At 41.1% G+C, this 20519-nt stretch overlaps 1 pseudogene; it reads left to right on the top strand.

Annotated features, from left to right (window-relative positions):
- Positions 1-16201: 16201 nt before the first annotated feature.
- LOC100993188 (U2 small nuclear ribonucleoprotein B''-like) lies at positions 16202-17562 on the top strand (annotated as a pseudogene).
- Positions 17563-20519: the final 2957 nt, after the last annotated feature.

Here is a 20519-nt window from a genome sequence, read left to right as displayed (position 1 = left end):
GATTGGATTGAAGGATACAAAGTATTGATCCTGGGCATGTCTGTGAGAGTGTTGCTAAAAGAGATTAACATTTGAGTCCCTGAGCTGGGGAAGGCAGATCAACCCTTAATCTGGTGGGCTCAATCTAATCAGCTGCCAGCGAATATAAGGCAGGAAGAAAAACGTGAAAAGGAGAGATGGGCCTAGCCTCCCAGCCTACATCTTTCTCCTGCGCTGGATGCTCCTTGCCCTCGAACATCGAACTGCAAGTTCTTCAATTCTGGGACTCTGACTGGCTCTCCTTGTCAGCTTGCAGACAGCCTATTGTGGGACCTTGTGATCATGTAAGTTAATACTTAGTAAACTCCCCTTTATATCTATCTGTGTATCTGTGTATCTATCTATGTATCTATGTATGTATGTGTCTATTATCTATCTATCTATCTATCTATCTATCTATCTATCTATCTATCTACCATCTATCATCTATCTATCTGTCCTATAGGTTCTGTCCCTCTAGAGGACCCTGACTAATACAGAGGCAGAGCTGGGTCATGCCAGTGGCCTTATCACAGGGTGAGGAGGGAGCATTTCCTTAGATGCTGGGGCCCACATCCCAGAAGTAGGGTCTGTGTACCGTGGCTGCTCAGTCACTCTTTGTGTCCTTCCCGGGCTCCTGATGCCCCACCACTGGTGGGTTGCCCTCCCTCCCCAGTGCTCTGGGCAGGAAGAAATGGAGCTACTCTCCATGCTCGTCTGCATCTCAGCTGTCTGTTGACGACACCACAAAACTGTCAAAAGATGAGAAGAGTCCTTTCTGGTCTTGATATGTGTTTGTGCCACACTTCACCACACTTCCTGCCTTTCTGGGAATCAGGAACACAGGGTTCAGCAAAGCGGGACCCTTATCAGCTCTTCCCCCATTGCCTGTTTACAAGAAGAAGCCAACACACAGCTGGAGGACCTCCTGTGGGTGGGGCTTGAACACCACCAAAAGCTGTGCTCCCTTTCTCACTCAAGGCTCAATTGCTGGTGAGCAGCAAGTTTGCGTTGGCAAAACAAATTCACTCTGCTGACCTTGTTTTACTCCTTTCTCTTCCCCATTGGATTATTACAAACAAAATGCTAAGAAAGACTGTGCTTATAAAATGCACCTGGATCACGAATAGTGTGCTGAACCAGAGTCTCATTTGAGAATTTTCTCCTTCTACTGTTTATATGACCTTTTTCTCTTTCATGTGTGTGTTTTTAATTAAACCTTTTATTTTTAAATAACCATAGATTCACATGCAGTTATAAAAAAAAACAAAGAGAGATCTCCTGTACCCTTTACCCAGTTTCCCCCAATATTAACATTCTATAAAACAGTAGTACAGTATCACAACCAGAATATTGATATTGATATAGTCAACGTACAGAACAATTCCATCATTGTCAGGATCCCTCGTGTTGGTCTTTTATAGCCACATCTATTTCCCTCTCTTCTTAACCACTGCCACCCACTAATCTGTTCCCCATTTCTATAATTTTGTCATTTAAATATGCATGGAATTAAATGTGGGATTGGCTTTTTTACTGAGCATAATTTTCTAGAGACTATGTGTATCAATAGCTAAATTCTTTTTATTACTGAGGAGTATTCCTTGGTAAGAATGTACCAAAGTTTGTTTAACCATTCACTCATTGAAAGACATCTAGGTTGGCTGGGTGTGGTGGCTCACATCTGTAATCCCAGCACTTTGGGAGGCCGAGGAGGGCGGATCACGAGGTCAGGAGTTAGAGACCATCCTGGTTAACACAGTGAAACCCCGTCTCTACTAAAAATATGAAAATTAGCCGGGTGTGGTGGTGGGTGCCTGTAGTCCCAGCTACTCAGGAGGTTGAGGCAGAAGAATGGCTTGAACTCAGGAGGCAGAGCTTGCAGTGAATCGAGATAGCACCACTGCACTCCAGTCTGGGCAACAGAGTGAGACTCCTTCCCCCACAAAAAAGAAAGACATCTAGGTTGTTTTTAGTTTTTGACTATTAGTAAGAAATCAGATATAAAAACTTGTGCTCAGGTATTGGTATGAATGTAAGTTTTATTTCTCTGGGATAAATGCCCAGGAATGTAATTGCTGAGTCATATGGTAGTTGCAAGTTTATTTTTTTAAGAAACTGCCAACTGTTTTACAAAGTGGCTATACCATTTTACATTCCCACCAGCAATGCATGAATGATGCAGTTTCTCTGCATCCTGGTTATCCTGATAGATTGCAGTAATATCTCATTGTGGTTTTAATTTACATTTCCCTGATAGCAAAAGATGTTGAATATCTTTTTGTTTAACTTCATTGTCATCTGAATACCCTCTTCTGTGAAATGCCCCTTATGTCTTTTCCCCATTTTTCAACCAGGACTGTTGAGTTTTTTTACTGATGAGTTTTGAGAGTTCTTTATATATTCTAGATACTAATCCTTTGTTGGATATGTGGTTTGCAAATATTTACTCCCAATCTGTGGTTTGTCTCTTTAACCTCTTAACAGTGTTTTTTGCAAAACAAAAACTTTTAATTTTGATGAAATCAAATTTATCAATTTTTCTTTTATGGATCATGATTATGGTATCAAGCTTAAGAAGTCTTTGCCTAGCTCTAAATCATGAAAATTTGATTATATTTCCCCCTAAACATCTTATAGTTTTACATTTAAGCCTGTGGCCCATTTTGAATTAATTTTTGGAGAAGGTGTGAGACAGAGGTCTAGGTTCATTTTTTTTGCCTGTGGATGTCCAATTGCTCTAACACCATTTATTGAAAATGACTCTTTACTCTGCTGGACTGCATGTTCATCATTGTCAAAAGTCGATTGGGCATATTTGTCTGAGTTGAGTTCTTCCTTTTTTTTTTTTTTTCTGGAGATGGGGTTTCACAACGTTGCCAAGGTTGAAGTACAATGGCTATTCACAGGTGCAATTGTAGTGCACCCCACCCTCAAACTCCTGGCCTCAAGCGATCCTCCTGTCTCAGCCTCCTGAGGAGCTGGGACTATAGGCACTAGCTATTGTGTCTGGCTTGTGTGAGTCCAGTTTTAGGTTCTCTATTCTGTTTCATTGATCAATGTGTCCATTCCTCTGCCAATACCATACAGTATTGATTACTTATATAATATTCCTTATTTCAGAAGTAACATTTAACATTACATATTATGTAATGGCTCAAAATTAGATAGATTTCTCCCACTATTCTTTTTTTCAATTTTTTAAGCTAGTCTAGTTCCTTTGCTTTGTCATATATATTTTAGAACAATATTTTGTCTCTCTTGCAAGGACTTTGATAGAAATTGCATTCAAACTTTATGCCAATTTGGGGAGAATTGATATCATTATGTTGAGTCTTCTAATCTGTGCATATATGTCTATTTATATAGATCCTTTTTAATTTCTCTGATCAGCATTGTGCATTTTTCAGCATATGGATCACATATATAGTTTTCCAGATTTACACCTAAGTATTTAATTTTTAAAGTAATCATAAATAGTATTATATGTGTTTTAATTTTCTTTGTTAAAAATAAATTTAATTGTGTATATTTGAGATTTACAACATGATGTTATGAGACAGATATAGATAGTAAAATCATCATCTGTGAGATGATAAATACGTAAATTTGTTTTACTATAGCAAATATTTTACTATCTATGGTAACATAGTTGTGTTACTATAGATAACAAGAGCAGCTACAATCTACTTATTTAACAAAAATTCTCAATACCATATGATTTTATTAACTGTAGTTCCCCTGTACATTAGATCTCTCGTCCTGTTCATCCTATGTATCTGCTACTTTGTGACTTGACCCCATCTCTCCATTTCCTCCCTTCCCCTGTCCCTCACTCTAGTAACCACTGTTTTATTCTATATCTCTGTATATTTAGACTTTTTTAAAAAAGGATTCCACATATAAGTGGGATCATCCAACATTTTTCTTTCTGTGTCTGGTTTATCTCAGCATATCCTTTAGGTCCATTCATGTTGTGGCAAATGGTAGGATCTCCTTTTTTAAGGCTGAATAATATTCCATTGTGTGCGTGTGTGGATACATACACCAACACTACATTTTCTTTTTTTCTTTATCCATTCATTTATTGACAGAGACTTGGGTTGTTTTCATATCTTGGCTATTGTGAATGATGCTGCAGTGAACATTGGAGCAGATATTTTTATGAGGTAGTGATTTTATCTCCTTCGGGTATATACCAGAAAAGAGGAATTTCTAGGCCATGCAGTAGTTTTAATTTTTAATTTCTTTAGGAACCCCCACACAGGCATACCTTGGAGATATTGTGGGTTGAGTTCCAGACCACCACAATGAAGCAAATATTGCAATAAAGTGAGTCACACATTTTTTTGTTCTCCATTAAAAATAAAAGTTATGTTTATATTGTACTGTAGTCTATTAGGTGTGTAATAGCATTTTGTCTAAAAACACAATGTACATACTTTAATTAAAAAATATTTTATTACTAAAACATGCCAATGATTATCTGAACCTTCAGTGAGTCATGATCTTTTTGCTGGTGGAGGGTCTTGCCTTGATGTTGACTATTGACTAATCAGAGTGGTGGTTGCTGAAAGTTGGGGAGGCTATGGCCATTTCTAAAAATACAACAACAATGAAGTTTGCCACATCAATAAACTCTTCCTTTCATGACGGATTTCTCTGTAGTGTGCAATGCTGTTTGATAGGATTTTTACCTGTAGTAGAATTTGTTTCAAAATTGGAGTCAATCCTCTCAAATCTTGCTGCTGCTTTATCAACTGGGTTTATGTAATCTTCTAAATCCTTTGTTGTCATTTCAACAATGTTCACAGCATCTTCAGCAGGCTTAGATTTCATCTAAAGAAACCATTTTAGTTGCCCATCCTTAAAAAGCAACTCCTCATCAATTCAATTTTTATCATGAGATTTTGGCAATTCAGTCCCATCTTCAGGCTCCACTTTTAATTCTAGTTCTCTTGCTATTTCCACCACATCTGCAGTTACATCCTCAAATAAAGTCTTGGACCCTTCAAAGACATCCATGAGGGCTGGAATCAACTTCTTCCAAACTCCTGTGAATGTTGATATTTTGACCTCCTCTCTTCAATCATGAATGTCCTCAATGGCATCTAGAATGGTGAATCCTTTCCAGAAGCCTTACAATTTGCTTTGCCCAGATCCATCAGGGGAATAACGATCTATGGCAGCTATAGTGTTACAAAATGTATGCTTAAATAACAGAACTTGAAAGGCTAAATTGCTCCTTGATCCATGGGCTGCAGAATGGATCTTGTGTTAGCAGGCATTCATCTCCTTGTACATCTCCATCAGAGGTCTTCGTGACCAAGTGCATTGTCAATGAGCAATAATCTTTTGGAAGGAATATTTTTCATCTGGGCAGTAGATCTCAACAGTGGGCTTGAAATACTCAGCAAACCATGCTATAAACAGATGTGCTATCATCCAGGCTTTGTTTTTCCACTTATAGAACACAGGGAGAGTAGATTTAGCATAATTCTTAAGGGCCCTAGGATTTTCAGAATGGTCAATGAGCATTGGCTTCAACTTAAAGTGACCAGCTGCATTAGCCCCTAACAAGAAAGTCGGCCTGTCCTTTGAAGCTTTAAAGCCAGGCATTGACTTCTCTTTAGAAATGAAAGTCCTAGAAGGTATCTTTTTCCAACTTAATGTTGTTTTGTCTACATTGAAAACCTGTTGTTTTGTGTAGCCATGTTCATCAATTAGCTAGATCTTCTAGATATCTTGGTATAGCTTCTATATCAGCACTTGCAGTTTCATATTGTATTTTTATGTTACGGAGATGGTTTCTTTCTTTAAACTTCATAAGCCAACCTCAGCTAGCTTCCAACTTTTCTTCTACAACTTCCTCATCTCTCGCAGCCTTCAGAGAATTGAAGAGAGTTAGGGCCTTGTTCTGGATAAGGCTTTGGCTTAAGAGAATGTTGTGGTTGGTTTGATCTTCTATCCAGACCACTAGCACCTTTTCCATATCAACAATGAGGCTTTTTCGCTTTTTTATCATTTGTGTATTCACTGAGTACCACTTTTAAATATCCTTCAAGAAATTTTCCCTTGCATTAACAATTTGGCTAACTGTTTGGTGCAAGAGCCCTAGCTTTTGGTCTGTTTTGGCTTTCAACATGCCTTCCTCACTAAGCTTAATCATTTCTAGCTTTTGATTTAAAGTGAAAGATGAGAGACTCTTCCCTTCACTTGAACACTTAGAGGCCATTGTAGGGTTATTAACTGGCCTAATTTAAATATGTTGTATCTCAGGGAATATGGAGGCTTGAAGGAGAGAGATGGAGAAACAGCCAGCTGGTGGAGCAGTCAGAACACACACATTTATTGATTAAATTTGTCATCTTATATGGGCATGGTTTATGGCGCCCTAAAGCAATTACTGTGGCAACATAAAAGATCCTTGATGAGATCACCATAACACATATAATAATAATGAAAAAGTTTGAAAATATCGTGAGAATTGCCAAAATGGGACACAGAGACAGGAAGTGAGTACATGCTTTGGAAAAATTGTGTTGATAGACTTGCTTGACAGAGTTGCCATAAACATTCAATTTGTAAAAAAGAAAAAAAAAGTAGAATCTGCAAAACATTACAAAATGAAGTATGTCTGTAGTGTTTTCCATAATGGCTGTATAATCTATATTCCCACCAACTGTGGACAAGGGTTCCCTTTTCTCCAGACCCTCACCAACATTTGTTATCACTTTCCTTTTTGATAATAGTCATCCTAACAGGTGTGAAATGATACCTTATGGTGGTTTTAATTTACATTATATTTTTACTTTTAGTCCCCTTGTGTTCATTTCTAATATATAGAAATATAATTGGTTTTTGTATGTTAATTTTGTGTCTTGTGAACTTGCTGAACTCATTTATTTACTCTAGAAGTTTTTTTGTATATTCTTGGGATTTCCTATGTAGACAGTCTTACCATCTGCAAATAGGAACAGTTTTGTTTCTTTTTTTCCAATCTGCATGCCTTTTATTTCTTTTTCTCTTTCTTCACTTATTGCTCTGTCTAGCACTTGGAGCGCTATGTTGAATTAGAGTAGTGCATGTGGATATTCTTGCCTTGTCCCTAATCTTAGGTGGAAAGTGTTCAACGCTTGTAAATGATATAAACACACCAATCAAAAGGCAGAGACTGGCAAAGTGGATTTTAAAAAATCACCAAAATCTATCCTATGTACAAGAAACTTGCTTTAGTATAAGGATATAGGCAAGTTGGAAATAAAAAGAGAAAGAGAAAGTGGATTTTCAAGCAAAGAAAATTACCAGACACAGATAAAGACATTATATAATGATCAAAATATCAATGCATCAAGAAGACATAATAGTTCACTCTTCTTTAGTTTCCAAGTCTCTGGAGATTTTCTTATCTTTCTGTTACTGATTTCTAGTTTGATTCTTTTGTGATTAGAGGACATACTCTGTATGATTTCAACTATTTTAAATTTATTGGGAGTGTGTGTGTGTGTTTATGACCCAGGGTATGTTCTATCTTGGTATATGTTCTGTAGGCGCATGTAAAGAATGTGCATTCTGCAGTTGATGGGTGGTGTTGCTACTATCCTATGGGGTGAAGTCCTGTCCCCTTTTCAGCTTTGTCTGACATCACCCTGGCATGAGGTAGGGGTGGAGAGTGGGGCTGGGGTACCTTGTTGCAGTTTGTAAAGACGAAAGTCTAGGCTCCCCTCTTGGCTTTTTCTGGTGTGAGTGAGCCATAGTTTTTTCTGCGGTGTTTGTAGGAGAGTGGTTATTGTTTAAAATAACCAGTCCTACTTGGATGCCCTTTCCTGGCCCTTTGGCTAGAGAAAGTAGGCTTTGATTGAGACTTTCTTTTGTCTGTGCCCATTGGCATTCCCAGTTGCCAGCTTCTTCAGCTCCAAGTCTGGGCTTTACGAGGGAAGAAGAAAACTCAGGGAACTCACCACCATGTCATTCTTTGGGTCTCAAGTTCTCCAGCTGATTTGCCCTCTTCTTTCTACCTTTCAGGGTTTCCCGATGTTTGTTTTATACAGAATGTTCAGGGTTTTTAGAAGTACTTAGCAGAAGGAATAGGGGAAAACACTTCTACCCCATCGTCTGGGAAGTAGAAGTCAGTCTTTCATGGTTTGACAAATGCTGTTAACATGGAAAGATACATGATGTTCTAGATCTCTTCTGATTGGTTGTCCAATTCTTTCTTTTTCTGAAAAAGAGTCCCCAAATAAGGCCAAATAATTACTTCCCTTTGGGAGAGTCTTGACGTGAATGAGGCTGCGATGTTGCTTGGGTCACTGTGAGTTTGTTAGACTCCACCCCCTACCCTTCTTTTTCCAGAAAGTAAAACTTGGGCTTCCTGTATTTGTCTAAAGCGGTTTGTTCTTGGAGTATGTTCTGCATCCAGAGTGCCAAATATTTTCTGGAACTGAGGTCTGGACACAGATTAAGGATAAAGTTAAGGCTACTTAGGTGAAGTAGCCATACCACGTGGAAGCCAGAGTTGGAATGTGAGTGGTCGCAACCAGGAGAAAGGCCCTGTATTAATTTGCTAGGGTTGCCATAACAAAGTACCATGGACTGGGTGGCTTAAATAACAGGAATTTATTTTCTCACAGTTCTGGAGGCTAGAAGTTCAAGATCAAGGCCTCAGCAGGATTTCTTTCTTCAGAGGCCTCTCTCCTTGGCTTGTAGATGGTCATCTTCTTCCTGCATCTTTAGGTGGTCCTTCCCCTGGGGCCTGATCTCCTCTTTTTATAAGGACGCCAGTTAGATTGAATTAGGGCCCACCCAAATGACCTCATTTTAACTTAGTTACTTCTTTGAGACCCTGTCTCCAAATACTGTCACATTCTGAGGTACTGAGAGTTAGGACCTCAACATGTAAATTTGGAGAAACATAATTAAGCCCGTAACAATCCCCAAATCAGGAAAATGAGAGGTGGAGGCAAAAAAGGGTAGAATGAGCCCCATGTTGAGAGACTTCAGGATGGGCCAGGTCAGCAGACAAAGTTCTGTGAATTTTGCTGAATAGTTTTTCCAGCTGACCCTGATGTGATGTTTAATCCCTGTTCCTCTTCCAAAGGGTCCTGGCCTTGCCTAATTCAACTTCTAACTTTTGTTTTTTAAACCAAAAAGGAAAGTTAGGTGCCTAGGGAAAATTTCCCAGACACTCAATATATGTCAAATATATTTTAATTTTTTATTGTGATATACAAGTACATAAACTACACCAATCTAAAGTGTGTTGCTCACTGTTTAAACATGTGTACATATTTGTAGCCACCATCTGGATCAAGGCATCACAAGTCCAGCACTCCAGAAAGTTCCTCATACTCTTTCCAGTCAATCCCTGCCTCTCCACCTGGAGGTAACCACTCCAGACATGTGCTCCTGACCTTCATATAAGTGAAATAATAAAAGACATATTATTTTGTGACTGGCTTCTATCTTCTATTGTGAGACTCATCTGTGTTGTGAGTATTAGAAGTGTGTTGCCTTTATTGCTAAGTATTATCTTATTATGTGGATATAGCATGAGTTATTTATTCATTCTTTTGTTGACAGACATGTGAGCTATTTCCAATTTGGGGCTATTTTACATAAAGCTGCTATGAACATTCTCGTACATATCTTTTGGTGGATCTATGGACAAATTGCTCTCAGGTACATAAACCTAGGAGTGGAATTGCTGGGTCATTTCAAAGCTACTCATTAAATTAAATTTGATAAACATATACATGAATTTAAGTCAATTCTTCCTTTTGTTAGGTTATTTTTAGCATCAATTCTGTGGACTCCAATCATGACTTTCATATGTCTTTGCAATATCTAGTTATGTCATAAATTTAATTGAAGGTGCAATAAACTGTTTTTAAAATGCCCTCTTAAAAATGTACTGATTGACATTTTACATTAGCAGTAAGATGCAATAAGGTGGGAGCTATTAAAAACAAAATAGAAGATGTGTCTTGAGACCTTTTGGTGGGGTGTCACCAATCAAAATACAACAGTTTTTTTTTTTGCCACAGGCTTTATGGAAGGAAGAGATAAAGTACAAACTGCCCAGTAATGGTATGAATCATACAACTTCTCTTCCTTCATTTCCTAGGGGACTGTTGACTTTTTGGCTATAAGAGAGAAACAGAATTGATAATGTATGATCAGAATGACCCTTGATCATCGGGAGTTCAGAGCTGCTGAGTGATTTTTAGACTGAGGTGAAGTCGAGGCTCAGAGAGGGAAGGTTTTAGAAAGCTGCTCCAGACACCATGTAGCTGTGTTGGTTCCTGAGCTGCCCAGGGGAAAAATACACACATCTGTGACAACAGGATTGGCTCCTCTGGATTTTCATCAACCCTTCTATTACCTGGACTACAGGCTCCCAATGGTGTGCCCAGACTTGGGTTCCTTTTTCTCAGTGAGGCCTGGTGGGTTATGGGGTTTCCAGAGCTTCCTGGCCTGTTGTTTCTGGCTGTGAGTGGCCCTGCTTATTTACCTTGTTCCCCAGTGTGTGGTTCAAATACGATCATGTTTCCCATGCACCATGACAACAGAGAGGATGGGAAGCACTGTATTGGACCATGTTCCCTAAAGTTCAGTTGTACAATGCACCCCACACTTTTCTGGGAGAACTTAAGTTTCATTGATTCCCGTTTCCAGAGGCTCGATACACAGAATCTTCCTTTCTGTTCCAACTTTTTTCTTCAGTGCCCCACATGAAATAACTTTTGTAAACAGGTATGGTATAGACAAGCCATCCGCTTATTTCCCTTTCAGGCCAAGCACTCCCAAGAGAACTGTAAGACCTGGGGTAGACACGCATGATGTCTACCTGGGAGGACATGAAAGAACTGGGCATCTTGTGGCCATTTGCTGGGAAACGGCGAAGACCACTATAGACATGGAAGTCCTCTTCTGTGGATCAGTGGCACTGCCCCAAGCCATAGAACAAAGAATGATGACCAGAGAGGGGTATGGGGGTTCCTAATGCTGGTGAGGAGTGAGGGATGGGCAAGGAGACCTGAGCCCACAGGATCAGCAGATTGCTACCTCTCCTTCCAGAGACAGAACACAAGGGCCACTGTGGAAATCTTTACTTGATGGGGATCAGTTTGGGGAGCAGTACGCAGACCCTTTCTGCCCCAGTGCCTTTTGCAAATGCCGTTGGGGCAGTGAGGGTCTGTGTACTGCCCCCTGTATGATTATTAAATGATTATTAAATCTAAGTCATTTTTTAAAAGAGAGAGATATAGAACCACTGATTATAGTTTTTGATGAGCACAAGATAAGTGGCCACCACCTGGAGCTGATGTGACTCTTGCCAGGAGCAAGGCAACTCAGCATTTTGAAACTTTTCTGCCTAACCGTAGTGCAGAACTAGGTATGATTTCTCCTAGCTCTTATAGAATATCTAAACTAGCTAAGGGATCCCCTGTTTCTGCCACTGTGGATACCAGCTGTCTGGGGGAGCTATGGCTGTTATGTAATCACCAGAGACCTTAGTCTGTGTCACTAGCAGACTCCAGGGAAATTTCTTCTGTAGCACACATCCCCTGGGGTTCTGGCCTGATCCCAGGTTCTCTGAGATATGGTGTCTACTCTGCCTTCTCCTCTCCGCCCCTGCCCCACCCTTGATGCGGGTATTTAAGGAACTTAGGACAATTTGGAACTTTCAGGGCTCAGCACATTGTGACTGGAAAGAGAATAGGGTTTGGGATCAGACAGACCCGTGCTGGCCATACAGTCTTGTTATTTACATTTGCTAAACCTGTGTCCTCATCTCCCAAATGGAAAAGATAGTAGGATTCACTTCCTAGGTTCTCATGAGGCTTCAGGGAGAAAGTGTCTAAAGCACCTGGCACACAGTAGGCTTTTCAATGATGTCCTGTTCCCATGTCATGGTTTCTCTGTGCCCTCAGAAGAGCATGGGACTGAGGGTGTGTGAAGGCTCTGCTTCAGCAACTCAAAACCAAGGGCATCTCAGAGCTAACCCAGGACCTACATTCTGAACCACTGGCAAGTGGAGCAGCTTCCCAGGGAAGCTCCAGGTTGGCCCAATAATAGACTGAATCTGATGAAATTAGAATGGAGCCAGGCCAGCTAGACAGAAGACAGTAACTATAAAGTCAGCAGCCTGTCATGAAAACTAAATGGCCCCATCTAGGACAGTAAATAACAATCTGGAGACTCGGGGCAGCATGAAATACCTTACCATCTATGCAAGCAATTTACTTCTTGACAGGATCAACATTTTCACATCTCCACTAATGCTAGCAACTGCCACTAAGAAAAATTAAACCTCATGGTTCTTTGAAGCCACTATTTAGTCAGGTTTCTGTTACTTAGAGCTGAACATAAACACTAACCAACCCAAGATGGGGTGATGGTGAAGAAGGTTCTAGAAATGGAGTAGCAAAATCAATCAAAGAACCAAAGAGATGAGAATGAAAACTTGGTTGGAAGAGATGCAACACTTGGCAATCTGCATTTTGTGGGGAGACAGAGATTTTATGACCATCCAGAACTTATTTGCATACATCCCTGGGCCAAATGGGTATCTCAGGGAAAGAGAAATCACAAGTAGCCTGATTGAGCAGCCAGTGCAAGTCCTATATGCAAATTAACACTTTGGGCATATCAGGCAATCGATAATGAACTTTATTTGCCTGGCTTGCCATCCGGGCTGGATCACACCTAGGGACACATAGTATTGCCAGTTTCCTAATATAATCTAACTTTAAACATATTACCATCATTCTGGATGTAACAACATGCTCTTAGTTTTCCTTTCATAATATCCTGGATGGACTCCACTTGCCTTCCTGGAACCAAGCCCCCATCGGGCAGTGGAAAAACCAAAGCTTGAAGCCACAGCCATTTGCTTAATCCAGCACAACTAAGCAGCTGGAAGACCTTGACCAAGCCACCTAAATACCCTGTGCTTCGGGTTTCTCATCTGTCAAAAGACAACAGCCATCCTGACTTCAGTGGATTGTCATAGAGCATGGCGGAAAGGGCTTAGCACAACGCTGGTCACGCTGCAGGCAAAGAACTAATGAGTGGTACCTACTCCCTGCCTTGCCAACTCCCCTGTCTCCCCTCACTGCTCATACTAAATTGACTCTGAGTTTTACCTGCTCTTTTAAATCTGACATCAAACCAGGAATTCTCCACTTTGAAACGCTTCCATATGTGGACTCTGCCTGTGCTGGTACCTGAGATTGCTTTCCCATGCATCAAGTGATGAGTTTGGCCCTTTCCTCTCTGCAACCTGAGTTCCTGAGCTATCACTAATGATTGCTAATGGTCAGCATCCCCCATACTCTGTGAGGCCCTGAGGTTAGGACCCTGTTGTGTCTGTTGTTCTATCTCCAGCCCCTAAGACAGTTCTTGATCCATAGTTAATGCTCATAGACTCATGAAACAAATGAGTGAATGAATGAAGTCCTTGAGCATCACATAGGTAGCACGGAAATGTCCTAATAAAGTACTTTGTGTAGGCAAAGGCTCAGAAAACTTTTGTGGAACAAACACATTTCAGTCCTACCTTCCCAGCTTTGGTGACTCTAATTGCTATGAATTCTTACCACTTCCTTCTTTTTTTTTTTTTTTTTTTTTGAGACAGAGTCTAGCTCTGTCGCCAGGCTGGAGTGCAGCAGTGTGATTTCGTCTCACTGCAACCTCTGCCTCCCGGGTTCAAGCAATTCTCCTGCCTCAGCCACCCAAGTAGCTGGGACTACAGGCGCATGCCACCACACCTGGCTAATTTTTGTATTTTTAGTAGAGACGGAGTTTCACCATGTTGGCCAGGATGGTCTCGATCTCTTGACCTCGTGATCTGCCAGCCTCAGCCTCCCAAACACTTCCTTCTTTTTCAGCAAGAGAAGTAACCAGGGCAGCACAGAAACCCTCTAGAGCTATACAACCTTGTAACTATGTTTTATAATAGCTCCGTTCTTTCACAAACCTTCCTCCTTCCTGACCTACTCAAGGGAGGGAAACTGGGAGCATTATCAAAATATCAGTAGCTTATCTCTGAAAAAAACCTTTTTCCCTGGCTGTCAAATTGAGCATAGCTAAGCACATTTAAGAGATTACAATGGAACCTTGAAATTATACCTTGTAATAGTGACAACTACCACAACTGACATTAACAAGCTCCAGGATGTGCCAGGCAGTGTCCTAAGCATTTTATTTATCAGCTCTTCCCAACAACCTTATGACAGAGGCAACATCGGCATTTTACTGATGAAAAAACCAAGATACAAAGCGGTTAAAGAACTTGCCTAGAGTTACTAGTAACTGATGAAGCTGAGATTTGAATCAAGGCTATCTAATCTAGAACTGGAACTCTTTTTTTTTTTTTTTTTTTGAGATGGGGTCTAGCTCTGTCGCCCAGGCTGGAGTGCAGTGGTGCGATCTCGGCTCACTGCAAGCTCCGCCTCCCGGGTTCACGCCATTCTCCAGCCTCAGCCTCCCAAGTAGCTGGGACTACAGGCGTCCGCCACCACACCCAGCTAATTTTTTTGTATTTTTAGTAGAGATGGGGTTTCACCGTGTTAGCCAGGATGGTCTCAATCTCCTGACCTTGTGATCCGCCCGCCTCGGCCTCCCAAAGTGCTGGGATTACAGGCATGAGCCACCGCTCCCGGCCTAGAACTGGAACTCTTAACCACTGAGCTATACCAAAGTTTATTATTATTATTTTGGCCCCAAAATTGGGTAACACTGATCCAATCAAAAGACTTCTTAGTTTTTGGCTTACTGAATAAAACTCCTGAAAGTACAATTTCACATACATGTCACCCCGCTTCCCCCAACTGGCTCTCAAAGATAATATCAAAGTGAAATTCTGCATTAGCTTGCGTAGTCCTATTATGGCCTAGTAAATGTTTTTCTATTTTGTTTAGAAGAACTTGTAATCTGGTTCCCATTCTTCTTTCTTTGCATGTTTTACAGAACACATCGTGCTTGCAGAGAGAGCAAACCATGCCTGTCTCTTGTGGAGCCCACAGTGCTATGTGCTTAGTGTGGCAGTTGGGCCAGGAATGAAAACAACTACACCATAGTAACAATCCGTCATTCTGTCCATCTGCTACCCAAGAGGGATCTTAAAATAGTTTCAATTCACCTTTAAAATCCACTGCTCTATGAAGGGCTTGTAACACTTGGCGGCCTTGGAAGCCTGCCTGAGAAACAGGACCGCTATTCGGACTACTGGTGTCCAGCTGTAAGCCTCCTTGGAGGGAAACAAGCCATCCATTCATTGGGCTGTTGTGAAATTTTCCTTCCCCACCAGCCCTCCGAGCCAAGAAGCAGAATACCTGGAGGAATGGCATTCTGAATTTTTGTTCTTCCTAATGTAGGGCCTGAGTTTTTATTTTCTTAATGGCCTACTCTTTTTTTTTCTTCCTGCTTAACCCTCTTCTGCTCCAACTCCCCAACCCTACAGCTTTCCCCTTCTTTTAGCTTTTCTTTCTTCAGCTGAGGGATTGGGTGTGAGTCGAGATTTTATGGTCTAGAATTTCCAAATTGATTGATGGGGTAACTATCCCCAAACCAGCACAGTTTTAATTAGGGTAGGAGTAATGAAATGGGAGACTCCCTGGACCCCTTTGTGGGACTTTCAACAGGGGTGTGGCTTGTTTGCTCTGCCACCACATGCTCAAACCACTTACAGGAGGGGAGCATGCCGGTGAGCAGGTGCCGGAGCCAGGGTGAGCACTTTTGGGCTCTGGCCCCATGGCAGTGTCTACGAGTATTACAGTGCTCTTTCAGCCCTGCTGTCCAGGGATGGCTTAAGTGTTAAACAGCTCAGTGAAGAGTCAGGGTGACAGCCTTTTTGGGATTCTGCACCCAGTGCATCCCAAATTCTTGCCTTGCATCCAGGAAGAATCAGGTTACATGTACTTGAAAGATGGTGAATGCGGGGATTTTACTGGGTGATGGAGGTGGCTCTCAGTGGGATGGGAAGCTGGAGAGGGGATGGAGTGGGAAGATGATCTTCCCCTGGAGTTCAGCCATCCTGAAGCTGATCTCCTCTCCAACTGCCCCCAGCCGAACTCCTCTCAGGTGCTTCCTCTCTTCTCTCATTCTCTGCCATGCCGCTCTGCTGCTCTGCCATGCTTCTGCTCGTGGAGCAGATTTTTATGGGTACAGGATGGGGGGTGTGGTGGGCCAGGGTGGTCTTGGAAAAGGCAACAGTTGGGGGCAAAAACAGGAATGCCTATTCCCATTTAAGGCCTTGGGTGTCCAGGCTTGAGGGTGGGGCCTTTGCTGGGGAACCACCCTCTACTACCCGGTATTTCCTTGCCTCCTGTGCATATCAGTAGTACGAGTGAAGTGAGACCTTCCTGGGCAAACCCAGACATCTGGTCCCTGGGGTTAGCTCTGGCTCCACTGAGCAGCACCAAAGAGCATGGAGATGCTCAGCATGTGGCAGCTGGAGAGAACAGCATCACCCTTTGTTGGCTCCTGGTTCTGGTGCCTAATTGTGTTCTAGATCTCGACAGGGCACGGCCAGTGGGGATTAAAACAGGACAGAAGATTCTCCTTTTTGCTATTTCCATTTTTTTAAAGGTTGCATTCTCAATATTCTAGTAGTCTAGCCTATCAGATCTCTGTGTGAATTTGAAAGTTAGATCGTAAAATTTCAGTCTCACACATTTTTTTTTCCATTTTAATTTTCGTTTAGGCTGTGAAACCTAGCTTAAAATAAACAGAGTAGTTTTTGTTTCTTACGGGAGATGGCATAGGCCTTAGATTATTTACTGTCTCTTTCTGAAGAATTTAACGCAAACATGGATATCGGACCAAATCATACAATTTATATCAACAATATGAATGACAAAATTAAAAAGGAAGAATTGAAGAGATGCCTATATGCCCTGTTTTCTCAGTTTGGTCATGTGGTGGACTTTGTGGCTTTAAAGACCATGAAGATGAGGGGCAGGGCTTTGTCATATTTAAGGAACTGGGCTCATCCACAAATGCTTAGAGACAGTCACAAGGATTTCCATTTTATGGTAAACCAATGCGAATACATATGCAAAAACAGATTTGGATATAATATCTGAAATGTGTGGCACTTTTGCTGACAAAGAAAAGAAAAAAGCCAAAACTGTGGAACAGACTGCAACAACCACAAACAAAAGGCCTGGCTAGGGAACTCCAAATTCAGCTAGTACCCAAGGAAATTCAACACCAAATCCTCAGGTCCTCGATTACCCTCCAAACTATATTTTATTCCTTAATAACTTACCAGAAGAGACTAATGAGATGATGTTATCCATGCTGTTTAATCAGTTCCCTGGCTTCAAGGAAGTACGTCTAGTACCAGGGAGGCATGACATTGCTTTTGTTGAATTTGAAAATGATGGGCAGGCTGGAGCTGCCAGGGATGCTTTACAGGGATTTAAGATCACAACATCCCATGCTATGAAGATCACCTATGCCAAGAAATAACATTTGGGAGAGTCATCTTTAAAGGACTTGGTGTTATTTATAGTGTTTGTTTTGCTAACATTTGGTTGGGTCATTGTAATAGAGATTAGGGGAAGTGAAAGTGAAATTTTTGTGAAGGACTTAAATTATCTAGTATTTCTTTAGCCTTGGTGAATTATGAAATACGAAGGCCTTAATTTTGTACAATAAACTTTGATTTGTATTCTGTGAAAAATAAATAAATAAACTTAGAGCTACGCTTCATATGCATTCTCTGGGGATAATGCTATCAGATCAAGAATATCTTAGAGGTGTAATTGCATATATTCTCACTTGTCACCCACACCAAAGCCATGAGGTAGGTGGCACAGTTGAATCATTTTTGAACATAGAACATGCCATTTTGATTTAAAATCAAATTATGGCAACTAGAGCTGGGCATGGTGGCTCATGCTTGTAATCCCAACATCTTGGGAGGCCGAGGTGGGAGGATCACTTGAGTCCAAGAGTTCAAGACCAGCCTGGGCAACATAGAGAGACCCTTGTCTCTACAGAAAAAGAAAAAATTAGCTATGCATGGTGGCACAGCTGTAGTCCTAGCTACTTGGGAGTTGGAGGTAGGCGGATGGCTTGAGCTCAGAAGGTTGAGCCTGCAGTAAGTTGTGATCGTGCCACTGAACTCCAGCCTGGGCAACAGAACAAGACCTTGTCTCAAAAAAAGAAAAACAAAACAAAAACAAAAAACAAACAAAAACCAATAAATTGTGGCAACTAGGAAGAAAAAGGGTATGGAGAATCAATACCATTAAACATAGTCTCAACTTTTGGTTGATGTATAAACATATAGATATATCATTCTAAAACCTACCATTTGTTAGGTGTTTTTTGTTCTGAGTAATCATAGCAAGCAGTTATGTTTGCAACCAACAGCCATTTGCACCTGTGCCCCCTGAGTCCCCTGTCCAGAGCCTCACCAGCAGAGCCACCTGTATTTAATACTGAAAACACTAGCTTTCCCAGCTCCCCTTATTGCCATCAGCATCTAGTTAAATCCCGGTGAATTAAACCTGAATGAAAGTCTTCCCTGGAGCTTCTGGAAAAAACCTTCCTCTTTAGTTAAAAGATCTATGCAAGGGAAAATTAGTGCCTCTTCCTTTTGGATAGAGACTGAGCTGCAGCAGTTCTCTTGCAACCTCGAAGGGACAATCCTGAAGATAAATGACAACTCACTGAAGGTAGCCGAGCAGAAAGATGACAGTCACCTGGGTTCTTTTCCACCTCATTAAGCCACTAAGCCAACACTGAAAATACCTACCTCTGGGCTTCTTGTTTTATGAGAAAACTAACATCTTTATTTTTCAAACCACATTTAGCATGATGTTACTTGCATCTAAAAGCATCCTTAATGATTCACCATATAAATGGTGTTGCTGTAGTTCACTGTCAGACTTAATTTCCTTTTTATAGGAAACTTTTTGTAACATTTCTTTTAATCTCTTGAAATTAAACATCTAGGTAACAAAACTTCTAAACATAATTTTGAAATTCAATAGAATATTCTTACTGGAATATAAATGAGAAATGTTAAAAAATAATTTTAAAGAAGAATATACATTTAAATATGTAAATGCTTGGGTACAACTACAACAGATGACATGATAAAGTAGTCAGAGCTTGCATACCTATGTAGAATCACTGAATATAATGGTTCTCACATGTAGCATGTTACAGGTGTGCTTCGCCACTGGCTCAAATCCCAACAGAGGTGTAGACATTAGCATTGAGATTTTTCAAAAGGTGAACAGCTCTTGGTAAATTTCCAACCAAACAATCTACAATCTCACATGGACTTATGTGGTAGCTGCATTTTTGGAAAATTCAGTGTACCTTTAGAACTGTACAAAAATTACTTTGTAACACAGAGTTAGGATCCAGAATCACAGATCTATAAATATGTTTTCATCAGATATGAATATCTGATGGTACAATTGGGAGTCATGTGAGACTTTGGACAATTCTTTGCAATGCAGAATTAGCCTAGACATTGCAACATGTCTGGTGTCTCACCCAATAAACATTGACGGTGGCCCCCTGATTATTGTGACAACCAAAACATGCCCCCATAGGTTTAGAAAGCATCCTCTGGGGACAGTCCTGCAACCGTCTCCCTCACCACAGAGGACAATGTCCTGGGGCAGGCACTCTTGGTAGTTTGCTCTGCATAGATGTCAGAAGCACTCCTTATTTCTGACTCTGCAAGTCTTAGACATGCTTCCATGGGTGGGTAGGTGGAGGGAAAGTACAGAAGCAAATGGTGGATTGCTTAGGATCGGTGCTATTACTGTATTTCAAGAGTCACTGGTTCATTGCTTTCTCGGTTTGTGTGCATTTTTTTCAAGGGATCCCCACTATGTGCAAGGAATGATGGTAGACACAGAGTTGACTAAGATTTCCTTCCTGCCCTCAGGGAGGTAGAAGACTAAAATAGAAGCAGAGAAAAGTATCAAATTTTAAGATGGCGCAGGTGTTCTTAGCCTGAGGTCCCAGAAATGTGCTTCAGGGGATCCTCTAAAACTCTTGAAATTACAGACAACAATGCATGTATGTGTATGTGTGTGTGTGTGTGTGTGTGTGTGTATTTTTGAATAAAGGGTGTATAGATTTAATCACATTCTCAAAGAACTCCAAGACACAATAAAGGTTACAGCTGATGCACAGGGCAGGCTGATACACAGGTGGCAGCCTATCTGATGGATTTTTGGAAGTTGCCCTCTGCTCCAAATATCTCTTTTACTCACATTTCTTTCACTGAACTTCTACCGATAGAGATTCATTCTAATGAATGGATAGTTAGCATGGATCTCTCCAACACTGACGCTCCAACAACTTTCAAGAAATGTCTATTGAGCTTCTGCTGAGTAGCAGGCACTGAACTAAGGACCAGGGATGCAGCAGTGAACAGAATGGAGCTCACAGCCTGGTGAAGGAGCTGGAGTAGGAGCAATATGCAGATACAGGGAGCACTGAGGGGCAACTTGACCCCA

This window comes from Pan paniscus, chromosome 5 (genome assembly GCF_029289425.2).
Source record: "Pan paniscus chromosome 5, NHGRI_mPanPan1-v2.0_pri, whole genome shotgun sequence".
Classification (NCBI taxonomy): Eukaryota; Metazoa; Chordata; class Mammalia; order Primates; family Hominidae; genus Pan; species Pan paniscus.
Note: the sequence above shows the minus strand (reverse complement) of the source record. Positions and strands in the feature narration are given on the sequence as shown.